General features: G+C 37.2%; 1 protein-coding gene across 6 annotated transcripts in view; it reads left to right on the forward strand.

The window, feature by feature from the left end:
- Positions 1-12,394, forward strand: part of FUT8 (fucosyltransferase 8) — a 235,515-nt gene that overhangs the window by 193,157 nt on the left and 29,964 nt on the right. The gene's annotated exons all lie outside the window — the stretch shown is intronic.

Raw genomic sequence — 12,394 nt, forward strand, 5'->3', positions numbered from 1 at the left:
TAATTCAGGGCTATACTGGGCAGTTAGTTATTATATTGATATAAAGCATCAAATAATTACAAATAATCTATATAGAGATTGTACTACTCAAGGGACACTATTAACTTTGTTTTAGGCCCGAAATAACGATTTGGGCCCAGATAACATAAGCACTAATGCATGTGCATAACTTTAAACGTATCAGTAGTCCTATAAAAATTCGTCTGGGACATTATGCATTCATATTGTTAACTAATAGACTATAATGCCACATTATCAATATAACCTATTAGAAAGGCTCAGCCATTACACAATTTTCCTGACTGATTTACGATGCACAGACCATGGTTGAGGATCTTACTTTTTGATGGGCAAGGTCTTTTTAGTTCCCCCACTGATAGCTGGGAGCAAATGAGAGAAACAAGGCTAGATTACCTGTTGCAGAAGAAGAAAATCCAGATAATCTCATACTTCCAGTTCCAAAGGCAGAATCCATCTTTGTGCCCAAGGCTGAAGTCTGTGCCAAAGATTAAACCTCCTAAATCTTCTTATCAGGTAGCAGAAATGTTCTGTCATTCCATTTCAAAGGATTTTCAACATCAGAGCAGTCTTGGATTCTGTGCAAGACAAAGCCCTTAACTCAGAGAGAGACTGTTGGAAACTATGTCAAAGCATTCAAAGTTTAAGAAACCGCTTGTGTCAGCCAGTGATATTTTACTTCAAGCTGATAAGCCCTCGTGGCTTTGGCAATTTATGTATCTCCATTTGCCTGGTTTGAGGATACCTCTCAATTACACACCAAATGCGGATGTCCCGGTTAGATATTAGAAAAGTTTCTAACTATAAGGGTAATTAAGCTCTGGCATAGGCTTTCAAGGGAGATGGAATCCTCATTATTGGAGGATTTTCAGAATAGATTAGACAAACACCTCTCAGGGATGGCCTAGATTTACTTGATCCTGCCTCAGCTCAGGGAGTTGGTCTTGATGACTTCTCAGGGTCCCTTCCAGCCCTATATTTCTGTGATTCTTTTAACTGTGCCTCCAGACATGCTTCAGTGACTTCACTGGTTGAAAATCTGATTGAATGTCCTGAAAATGCTGCTGTTCTCTTCTCTATCTTGAGCAGCAGTCATCAAGTCAGATGCCTTAAACAAAGGCTTGGAAATTCATTGGCAAAACCTGCATACTTGGCAACTGTAACACCTAGGAGTTGCAGCTCCATATCAGTGTATTAGAGATGTGTACTATAAAATGACTTCTGGATATTTCCTCCCACATTTCTGAGATCAAGTAGTCTGGGTCATTAGAAACAACATTACTGCAGTGTTCTATGTCAACAAAGAGGGAGAAGTCCACTTGAAATCACTTTGCAAAAAGACAATCATGTGACACTTATGTATAAACCATATGATCTTTCCTGTTCTTTGTCTAACGGAGAAAGACAACACCTTGATGGAATGGTGGAACTGCATGATTCAAGATTAACTTGAATGGTTTCTCAAATAATCAATAGTAAATTCATTGTTCTTGGAGTGGGGCCATCCTGAAGTTAACTTGTTCACAATTAACTCAAATACACAGTGCCCAAGATTCTGTTATTAGTAAATCTATCACAGATGCACTTCTGTTGGATAGGATCAAAGATCTGTCCTATACCTGATTCTTTCATTATACGAGCTTTTTCTGATTTTCCAGATAAGTTGTAACCAAGGTCAACTTGTTTCCTTGGACCACCAGCAAGTCTAGTGCTCACAAGACTGACGGAAGCACTTTTTGAACAACTGTCAGGGAGTGCTCATTATTGTACATTTTGGTTTAAAACCATAAATCTAATAGCCTTAACATCTGCAAAGAGAGTGATTGACTGACTTTAAGGTTTTCATGGCTGACCCACCCTTTGTAGCTTTTCTGAAAGACAAAGCTGTCTTTTGTCCCCATCCCAAATTCCTTTCTAAAGTAGTCTCAAAATTTTGCCTAAGTTAGATTGTTACCGCATCTACTTATCTAATCACTTGTCTTTCTATCTGAGCCAACTTAGGTAATTCAGGGCCCTCCCCATGTGATGGCAACCACAATCCCCTGATCCCCTTTGAGTTTTGGTGGCATTGGCAGAGACATGGGGATTCCCTTCCCTTCCAGAGCAACAGGAGTGGTGACTGGGGAATTCTCAGCTTTATAGAGAGACCAAGGTGGCAACAAATGAACACCCAGCCAGTGTGTATCTGGTTGGTTGGATAGGCTGGGTCTGCTTTTCTCTTCCTGCAACACATAGCATCCTTTGCTGGGATAGTGATGGTCGGAAGCCCACAGATCATTGGGTCTTGGAATTAAGAACCCATTAAGTTGAAGATATCTGTTCACTCTTCTCAGAGTCAATGTTTCATACTGTCTGTAATCTCAGGCAGATACCCCTACATTGGTTATGGTCAGGTCACATTTTCGAAGTTTTATTTACAACCCTTGCAGCCAGAAACTTGCTTTATAAAAAATAAAAGCATAACTTGTGATGTAATCAAATGACTTCAGGAGCACGAGATCTAGCACAGATCTACAGGTCTTATGCCTTGATCCTTCCCTGTTTTCTCTTACCCTGCCAGACAGAGAAGTAGGAAGGAAACGGTATATGGAGGGAGAGAATGGTGGTATGAAAATTTGAGTGAAAAATGAACAGTAAAATCTACAAAAATACAGGGGAAAAGCAAATAAATAAAAGGACAGAAAAAGGAGGATGAGGTATAGTGCACGAAAACAGATGAGAACTGACATCCACACGAGTATGGTGGTACAAGGGGAAGTGGAGTGAGACATTGGTACATTATGAGTGAAAGGGTAGGTGTGGCCAGTGGTTGGAATTCAGTACAATCTCTTGAAAAAATAGTTACACAAAACAAAGTTTTCAGAAGTTCTATTGGACTTTACCACTTAAAATGCAAACTAACTAGCTCTCTTTCATATGTATAATCCAAGATGAAAGATTTTGGACTCTATAGATATACCAGATTAGTTTCTACTTCTGTTATTGCCAATCAGACAGCAAGAAATTAGAATAAATCAACAATACAAACTTAATTCATACAAACCAGTTCTGTAGATTTCACTGCAAGAAGTCAACAAAATTGCATTTTACATAGATAGTATACATTTCATAGAAATAACAAGTCATTCCTGACAAAGTGATTAGAATTATTCAAGCACAGAATTCAATTAAAGGTTTTGTATTAAACCAATAAAGCTCTTAAATGTAGTTACTATAATTAAGCAATCTCGCTTTAGGAGTTACTGTATGAGGTTTAATGTTTCTCTTTCTCACACCCACTATCCTCACTGTCCTTTGTGGCAGTTTGCAAAAAAAGAGTGTCAGGCTCTAGCTTTTATGTTTTTTATCTGTATTAGAAATTGGATTTTGTTACTTACATCTGTTAATGCGAGTGTTAATGAAACATACAGTCTTAAGAGCAGGCACTTGGTAGATGCTAGTGTGTGAGATACCTTGACAAAATGGTGAATAGGTGGTCTGAGAAGCAGGCGTTTTCTGGCCTCTGTTCTGCCTTCTTTCTGAGGTTGGTTGACTTTTAAGGCCTGGCTACTGAAACCTTTTTACCTAGGTTTTCGTAATCTGGGTTTGGTGCATGAAAACCTATGAAAGTAAACATAAAGATCTCCTTTGGAAAGCAATAACTCAGAAAAGGACTTAATGGTCATGGTAGATAACTAGCTGGACATGATCTCCCAGAACAAAGCGGTGGCCAAGAGAGCAAATGTGATCCTTGAATGTATAAACAGGAGAATATCAGACAAAAGTAAAGGAGGGTGATATTACCATGGGATAGAGCATTAGTGAGACTGGAATACTGTGTCTACATCTGGTGTCCACACATTGACAAATGGAAAGGGTTTGGTAAAAAGCTACTACAGTGATTTGCAGTCTGGAAGGCCTCTCTTACAGTGAGAGACTAAAGAAGCTCACTCCACATAGTTTTAACACAGAGAAGGTTAAGAGGTGACTTAATCACGTTCTGTCTACAGGAGAAAGAGATTTCTGATAGTAGATGGCTCTTTAATTAAGCAGACAAAGGCATAACAAGATCCAGTGGCTGGAAGATGAAGCCATACAAATTCAGACTAGAAATAAAATCCATTTTTTATAGTGAAGGTAATTAATCATTGGAACAACTTACATAGGGAGGTGGTGCATTCTCCATCACTGGAAGTTCTTTAAGATCAGATGTCTTCTTAAAAAATGTATGATGCTTTGAGGAATATATCCATGTCAGTTTGAGTTCCTTTTTGTTTTGTGGAATATTATTTATGTTTGTAACAATCTTGAATTTGATCATCCGTTTGGTAACAGGAACATGACACACACTGAACAGACTATACCTGGAAAGGTGTAACAGACGTGTCAAAGGGCTATCAACAATTGAATTGCTCTGCCCTGGTAGAACAGTTGGATTGCTTCTGGCAGAACCACTGATTTTTAATGACTCTTTGCCTAGCAATCCCACATGGGATTGGAAGCATGGAAAATACCCAGAAGATGGAGAGGAGGAGAAAATGTTACAGACTGCTTTTAAAAAGAGACATGTTCTTTGAATAAGGGGAGGCAGTTCATCTTGAAAAACAGAAGATACAGCTGGAGAATTGGCTTTCCATGCCCCTAAGGACACAGACCAACATTAGGGACTATCAGAAGTGGTGAGGATTGCATGCAGGGGTTTATTCTTTTGCATAAATCTATAACCCTCTTGTGCTAATAGTCGCGTGAGTGTTTTACAAGTTCCTGTATTTTTTACTTACTTAACACGTTTCCATGAAGAGTTAAATTATAAACCAGAGTGCCATTGCCAGTGGATCTCTAGTAACAGTGTGTGTAAGCAAATGGGCAGGCATGGGAGGTTCAGTACTAATCTTGGAGCCCAGGGTAGTTAAACCGTGGAGTGTCACATCCCAAGGAAAGGTTTCAGAGAAGGAGTCTGTCTCTGTCTCTGTGCCCTAGAGACCCAGAGCCAAAGGCAATTTCTGGGCTCTGCCTAGACTCAGTTGACTTGTATGCATGTGGAATCTAAAGGCTGGGTCTGATTATAAAATACTGGTGACAATCCACTGGGGGACTCAGCCAGGGATGAAACAATATGCTGTAGCACAACCAGATGTTGTGAACTTGATGCAGGAATCTCTGGTGAAATTCTTTGGTCTGTGATATGTGGGAGGTCAGGCTAGATGATCATAATGTTCTCTGAGGCCTAGAATTTGTGAATCTTACAGTCCTGCTGGCAGAAAGAAACCTAAGTGATGGTCAACTATCTGCTTGCTTGGTCTGGTCATTGGGTTCTACTTGGGATTCCAAGAATTCCAGATCCTTACAGGTTTTTTGAAATTCATTGCTAACTTTCTGCAAATTAGCATATCCACAGCCTTTACATGCACTCACATTGATGCATGATGATTAGTTGGTAGTAGCGGTTTCTTACTGAAGCCAGCAAGAAAGAGAGACTGCAAGTTCTATTTTACAGTTATGAAACTTTTTTCTGACTAAAACTTACAATTTTTTTTGTCTTTTGAAGTTTAATGTTTGAAACATTTCTTTGCTGAATATTCATTAAAATAATTTTAAAATCAATAGTTTAAGATATTTACATTTGTGTGGGCTTTATTGATGTTTGTTTCGGTACGAGTCATGAGAAACACAAACTATTGCCTAGACATACACATTCTTTTATTTACTATTTATGCTGTTGGGATTTCTAGCAAATGTGTACAAAAAGCCAAGTATCCTATGTTCTAAACATTTTTGTCAAAAATAGGTGTCTTTGAACACCAGGAAAATACTTCTCACATACCTCTAAATATATCTTACTCACCTATAACTTTTGCTCATGAGATGTCAACCAAAGAAAAAAACTAATTATTGGATTAACATGACAAGTTAAATTCACCCTTGTTTATCTAATTGTTAAATGAGGAAGGGGATTTTGTAACTATGTAGAGCAGAACTTGCATTCTTGAGGCTACTTTTGTTTCACTCATAAAAATGTCAAGGCAATTCAAAGTACACTAGCCCAGGACAGAGAAGATCACAAAGGCTGGAAAAGAACTCTGCACGATGGTAAAATCTGAATTCTTAAAGTTAGGTAATTGTGACATTTTGGAAATCTATTCTGAATCTAGGTCATCGAGTTAAAGACATAACTCTGAGAGGACAGGGAGCGCCAGTGGTAAAATGAAACTCTCAGGCACATTTAGAAAAAAGACATTTAACTGAGAAAACAATAAATGTTTACTGTTGTCTACCAGAGAGGGGTAATGAAGCAAGAATTGAGAGTATTCGAAAAACAATTACATTCTTCTCTGGCAGAAATCATATGTTGTAAGAGATAAGACTTGGTAGAGCAAATGGCTTTGTTTTTCATTCTTAATATTTCTTATACTAATGTTATTACCAGCAATCCAGATCTTTTTTTCTACTTTACTGTACACAGTACTATACAGGGAATTATAGGAGAGAGTATTTGGTGCCTTTCCTTATGGTATATAGGTACCTTAAAAAACTAAAATTGATGCAATCAGTATCTTAAGAGAGAACCAGCACCGTGCTTCCTTGCAGCTTTAGCAGTCATTTAGAAGATAGTGATTTAATCAGTTGTGAAGACATGGGCAGAGAGCTGTACTTCCTTCTAAAAGTAGCCAAATTCATGCTTAATCTTATTTTTGTGGGGAGCAAGTTCTAGAAATGGAGGAACTCTACCAGACCAAACTTAAAAAGGCTCTAGATACTTCAGTGCCCTTGAAAAATATTTCTATAAATCTTTTTTTCTTAGTGTGAATAAAGCTGTAGTCTCAGGTTAACTGCTGGGACTTTTCATTGTTCATTAGTAAGGCGTTAGGGGCTGTCTTTTAATACAAATGCACTTGCATTCTCACTTTTAAACTTCAGGTACACTACACTTTAGAGTTAAGAAAGAATAATCAAATTCAAAATGGAATCCAAATAGAAGTAGTTTTATGAGTCAGTGGGAATAAACTAGAAGTGGTTTTGAACTGAGGCATTAAAATGGCAATAGGTGGCAACATCTTTTTGTGTGACAATAAAAGTAAATCATTACAAAGTAGCAATGGTACCTCACTCTCTCCTGACAATAAGTCTGTAGTGGATAGAATGTAGGGAATGTGGAGACCCAGTGGTCCTTTAAAGACCAAAGATATGTAGATTATAGACCTAAATCTTAAACTACATGACATTTCTAGGGCCAAGTTACCTTTACTCTCTTTTGCGTCAGTGATGTGCCTGCTATTAAAATGTAGCTGACCAATAAAAATGTAAGATGTTCTTTAGTGGATTACTGGGAAAAGAAGGAAATCCTATGTTCTATTGCTTTGTTTCAGAATGGAAGACCCTTAGATAATGGATAAATGAAATGACTGAGAAAAGGGAAATTAACTGTCTCTTTTACAATTTGGCTCCATTTTTGGAACTACATAAATATAAAACAAAAATTACCACCAACTCAGATAGTTATAATTTTTTTAGGGCTGTCAAGTGATTAAAAAAAATTGATCGCAAGGAATCATGCAATTAAAAAATTATTTGTGATTAATCGAGCAATTAAAAAGATGAATCGCAATGAATCATGCAGTTAAACAAAAATAGAACACCATTTATATCAATATTTTTGGATGTTTTCTACATTTTCAAATATATTAATTTCAATTATAACACAATACAAAATGTACAGTACTCACTTTATATTTTTATTACAAATATTTGCACTGTAAAAATAAAAAATAGTATTTTTCAATTCACTTAATCTTGAAAGATAAATCTCTCTATCTTGAAAGTTGAACTTCGAGATGTAGAATTATGTACAAAAAATAACAGCATTCAGAAATAAAACAATGTAGAACTTAAGAGCCTACAAGTCCACTCAGTCCTACTTCTTGTTCAGCCAATCACTCAGGCAAACAAGTTTGTTTACATTTGCAGGTGATAATGCTGACCACCTCTTGTTTACAATGTCACCTGAAAGTGAGAACAAGTGTTCACATGGCACTCTTGTAACCGGCATTGCAAGATACTTGCCAGATGCACTAAAGAGTCATATGTCCCTTCATGCTTCAATCACCATTTCAGGGGACATGCATCCATGCTGATGATGGGTTCTGCTCGATAATGATCCAAAGCAGTGCAGACCAACACATGTTCATTTTCATCATCTGACTCAAATACCACCAGCATAAGGTTGATTTTCTTTTTTGCTGGTTCGGGTTCTGTAGTTTCTGTGTCGGAGTGGTGTTCTTTTAAGACTTCCGAAAGCATGCGCTACATCCCATCCCAATCAGAGTTTGGAAGGCACTTCAGATTCTTAAATCTTGGGTTGAGTGCTGTGGCTATCTTTAGAAATCTCACATAGGTACCTTCTTTGCGTTTTGTCAAATCTGCAGTGAAAGTGTACTTAAAAGGAACAACCTGTGCTGGATCATCATCCGAGACTACTATAACATGAAATATATGGCAGAATGTGAGTAAAACACAGAGTAGGAGACATACAGTTCTCCCCCAAGGAGTTCAGTCACAAATTTAATTCACACATTCTTTTTTTAACGTGCATCATTAGCATGGCAGCATGTCCTCTGGAATGGTGGCCAAAGCATGAAGGGGCATACGAATGTTTAGCATATCTGGCACATAAATACCTTGCAATGCCGGCTACAGAAGTGCCATGCAAATGTCTTTTCTCACTTTCAGGTGACATTGTAAATAAGAGAGGGCAGCATTATCTCCTGTAAATGTAAACAATCTTATTTGTCTTGGCAATTGTTTGAACAAGAAGTAGGGCTGAGTGGGCTTATAGGCTCTAATGTTTTACATAAGCTCAAAAACAAAACAAAATGTAAAAAGAAAAATCTACATTTGTAAGTTGTGCTTTCACGATAAAGAGATTGCACTATGGTACTTGTATGAGGTGAATTGAAAAATGCTATTTCTTTTGTTGATCATTTTTAAGTGCAAATATTTGTAATAAAAATAATATAAAGTGAGTACTGTACACTTTGTATTCTTCGTTGTAATTGAAATCAATATATTTGAATATGTAGAAAAATCTCCAAAATATTAAATAAATTTCAGTTGGTATTCTGTTGTTCTATTCTGTGATTAATTGCAATTAATTTTTTTAATCACGATTAATTTTTTTGTTAGTCATGTGAGTTAACTAAGATTAATCGACAGCCCTAATTTTTATATTATTTGTCTTATAGTAGCTCATTCAGGCCCCATTGTGTCATCTGTTATACAGACAAATAGTATAATAAGAGAGAGTTTCTGCCCTGAAAAGTTTACAGCTTAATTTAAGAAAAGACAAAACAAGATGGAATAACAAAACAAGGGGACAGGAAGGATGAGGGTGACAATGTTGGGCACATAAGATTATATAGATTAGCTATGTAGACAGTGAGATAGTTTAAAGTCATTTAATCTTTTTGTTTGTTGTTTTAAAATATGATAGACAAAAATATTAATGATAGACATAATTCCTGCTGGTCCCCTGCCTAACCATGTATTAGTTTGCATTTTATTGTAGGCATCATTGTAGAAATGAGTCTTGAGGAGCATCTTGAATGAGGACCAGTAAAAATATAAGAGTGGCCACACTGGGTCAGACAATGATCCATCTAGCCCAGTGTCCTGTCTTCCAACAGTGGGCAGCGCCAGATGCTTCAGAGGGCATGAAAAGAGCAGGGCAATTTATCAAGTGATACATCCCCTGTCATCCATTCCCAGCTTCTAGCAGTCAGAAGTTTAGGGACACTTAGAGCATGGCGTCGTGTCCCTGACAATCTTGGCTAATAGCAATTGATGGACCTATCCTCCATGAGCTTATCTAATTCTTTTTTGAACCCAGTTGTAGTTTTGGGCTTCACAAAATCTCCTGGCAACGAGTTTTGTAGATTGTCTCTGCATTATGTGAAGAAGTACTTCCTTATGTTTGTTTTAAACTTACTGCCTATTAATGTAATTGGGTGACCCCTACTTCTTGTATTATTTGAAGGGGTAAATAACACTTTATTTACTGATTCCACAGCCTTCAAGATTGTATAGATTTTTATCATATTTCCCCTCAATCCTCTCTTTTCTAAGTCAAACGGTCCCAGTTTTTTAATCTCTCTTCGTCTGGAAGCCATTCCATTGCCCAATCATTTTTGTTGTCTTTCTCTGTACTTTTTTTGGTTCTAATATATCTTTTTTGAGATGAGGCAACCAGAACTGCAAGCAATATTCAAGATGTGGGCATATTGTGTATTTATATAGTGTCATTGTGATATTTTCTGTCTTATTATCTATTCCTTTCCTAATGGTTCCTAACATTCTGTTAGGCATTCTGTTGGCCTTATAGTTTAGTTCAGAGACCATATTCGATGCATATGGAGTGGCATAGAAAAAAGAGTAAAGACACTCGAGGAGGATATGGACAACAAACAAGTGATTGTGACCAGTACAGTTGACGGGTCTGTAAGGCCACACAGTAAGATACAGGAGCTGAGAAAAAGGATAGAACAGAATTGTAAAGGCCTTGAGGATGAGGACAAAAAAGAAATCTGAATATGTACAATAGGGTTAAGGAAGATACAGGAAGGACTCCAAAATGAAGGTAACATGGTCAGAAAGCAGGCCAGGAAGATGATTTTAGCAAAAACATTTTTAAAATGGTGGTGTCTCAGTATTCAAGTGATGTAGTCCTCTCCTTTCAATACAGTTTTAAATCCATTGTAACGGTATTGACTGTGTGCATCTTCTGCTATGTATTCATGCTGTGTGTGCGTGTAAAAATTTTCTACTTCATTTGAAAGGACTACAATACAGCAATCAAATGGTTTTCCTTGTTTCTGTTCTGTTTCCTAGATTCTTAAGTGATAGGAATGTTAGAAATAGAGTAGATAGAAAAGAAAAGGCAGAGAGGTTTCCCTTTCATGAGCATAAAATTTATTTTCAGAAAAAAGTTACATATGCAAAGTGCATTAATAATGGCTATTCATTTCTCTCAGCGATATGGTAAGTTTCATATTTCTATTTGAGTTAAAATCAATTATCTATACAGTTTAATTATGTATATTTCATAAAGAGAATGCTATCATAATCACAAGAAATGCAACTTTCTTGTAGCTAGCTTTGTTTTGTCATAGTTTTATGCAGTAGCATGTTTGCCTTTGGGCTTTTGGTTTTATTGTATTAAAATTTTAAATATATTCTTATCACACCCCTCCCCCCAAACACAAAGCTCACAATGCCACCTGAAATCTAGCATGTTGACACCTGGACTGAATCCATTTCTATTTTAATAAGTTCAGCATGAAATAAATCTCTGTGCCTTGTCAGGCTGTAATGAAATGTGAAGTCTGTGTTATTGCAGTAGAAACAGATCAAGCTATTTATATAGGCCTAAGTGGACAACTGATGCCCCTTTAATAGCTACGAGGAATTATGCTGAAGTCATTCTTGATAAAGGATTAGCATTCATTAAAGATGCTTTTTGATTCTGTTAGTGATAGACTGGGGAAGAGCTAGGTGGTAGGAAGACAACTTGTTTAGCTTTTCTTCTAAAGTGTTCTGTAGACTGGTCACACTTTTTAAAAATGTGTTCCATACTGAAAGTCTACCAGTTTTAGAGAGATTTTCTGTACTTAAAATGGGGAATACCACTGAAACTAGTCATTTCTCTCAAAATGAAAAAAAAAGCCTTTTAAGTGCAGCCACTCAAAGTAAAGTTTCCAATTGCATGCAAAGGAAAATATGTTAGTTGCCTTGATGATTGGATATATGTGTGTATGTGTGTGTATAACATTAAAAGGAAAACAAACCAAAAACCTGCTGAGATGTGCTCTGTGGCTCCAATCTTCTGGATTTGCCAAAGAAGTCCAATCCACTGTTATCTGCCTTTTGAGGGAAATAACCTATTCAGTGAGAACTGATGAATCGTTATGTACTTTCAAAGATTTGAGAACAACTCTTTGCTCTCTGGATAGCTGTATCTTGGTACTATAGAGGAAATCTCTCAAGTCAGTCTTACAGGCAATGACCAGCTCCTCAATCAGTTTACCCTCAAAGAGCTTACAGGCCTCCTGGGAAATGCCAAAGGACGGGGCATAGTAAGCAGAACCTCTTCATTTTTTGAGGAGAGGGGGACAGAGAAATCCTTTTCACAATGGGACTTTCCAGAGCCAAGAATCACTCTCCCTACCACATCCACCTGCACCCTGCTTGCGGCTGCCTAGCTCAGTTTTCCTTGGCATGGCAACATGTAACATCGGATAGATGGGTTTTTTGGATTATCATTACAAGTTATACATTAGAGTTCCTCTCTGTCCCCCTCTCCCCACAAAATTCCCTTCCTCATCCATCTTCAGGAACCCTTGTCACA

This window comes from Chelonoidis abingdonii, chromosome 4, assembly GCF_003597395.2.
Source record: "Chelonoidis abingdonii isolate Lonesome George chromosome 4, CheloAbing_2.0, whole genome shotgun sequence".
Classification (NCBI taxonomy): domain Eukaryota; kingdom Metazoa; phylum Chordata; order Testudines; family Testudinidae; genus Chelonoidis; species Chelonoidis abingdonii.